This window comes from Lolium rigidum, chromosome 2 (assembly GCF_022539505.1).
Source record: "Lolium rigidum isolate FL_2022 chromosome 2, APGP_CSIRO_Lrig_0.1, whole genome shotgun sequence".
NCBI classification, from domain to species: domain Eukaryota; kingdom Viridiplantae; phylum Streptophyta; class Magnoliopsida; order Poales; family Poaceae; genus Lolium; species Lolium rigidum.
Window position 1 is genome coordinate 282,972,440 of NC_061509.1, and position 1,246 is coordinate 282,973,685.

A 1,246-nucleotide genomic window follows, 5' to 3' on the forward strand; every position below is an offset into this window, starting at 1 on the left:
GGGTGTGATAGATTCTACGTGTGCATACAACGGGTGCAAGCCAGATTTGCACATGCGAATACTAAGGTTAAACTTTACGAGCCTAGCATGTACAGACATGGTCTTGAAAAGTTGTCATGATTTGATGGATAAAATTATGAGTGAAATTGTTCATCACATTAAAAGGTTACTAATAGTGAAATCTGGAACACTTGTCATGTGATGATCAACTTCAAAATAAGAACCTCGAGGTTATTGGTATTTGACCAATAGACCTAAAAGTTATTGAAGGTGAAGCGTTTTCTAAGAATGGGGAAAGCTAAAAGAGAAACTACAAAAGATATTTTGGCAGAAAGAAAGAAAAAGACTAGAAAGTCTAGCTCAGGTGCATATAGATGATATACATGTTATGGATGTACTCCTTGTTTGGTCACATAATAAAATTCTTGGGTATTTGTATCAGATTGGTTGGTATGAGATGTCATACAATACAACACAATACAAGAATACGATGGCCTAAGTGACTGATAAGGAATATGGTAATAATGCACGTCTGGAACATAATAAAGTGTTATTATGTTTGTCGTTGGAATTCTACCTAGCCCTTAGAATTTATAATAAAGAACTTAGTAAATTGTTATTTTGCTTTGGTCAAATGAAAACAATGAGTTGTTCAAATTATGACATTACTCCATGTACGATGGATAAGTTATTATAAATCTTAATGGTGAAACACACATACATAACACTGACGCTAAAATGCCATAAGGCAAATGATGTGAATTCCACTCATTAATGGAACCGCCATTTAGGTCATGTTAGAAAGGAACGCATGAAGGAACTCCATTTGAATGGAATTTTTGGAGTCATATGATTTTTTCATTTGGCGCTTGCAAATCTCTTCTAAAAGGAAATGACTTAAATACCGTTCATAGGCCAAGAGTTGAACGGGCAACTAACTTAGTGGAAACATACATGATGATATATGTGGTTCACTGGGCATAGTTGTGTGCGGGAGATTCTTCTACTTCATGAAAACTTCCAACAATAAATTGAGTATATATATGTGGATATATTTGATAAGGAAGAAGTTTGAAACATTTGAATGGATTCAGATAAATTTCAGCATGAAGTGGAAATCATCGTAATAGAAAAGTCAAATATCTATGATTGGATCATGGTAGAAATATTTTAATTACGAGTTTTAGCGAGCATCTAAGAGAGTTATGAAGTTGTTCTACAACTCACGTTTCTTGGGGTATCATAG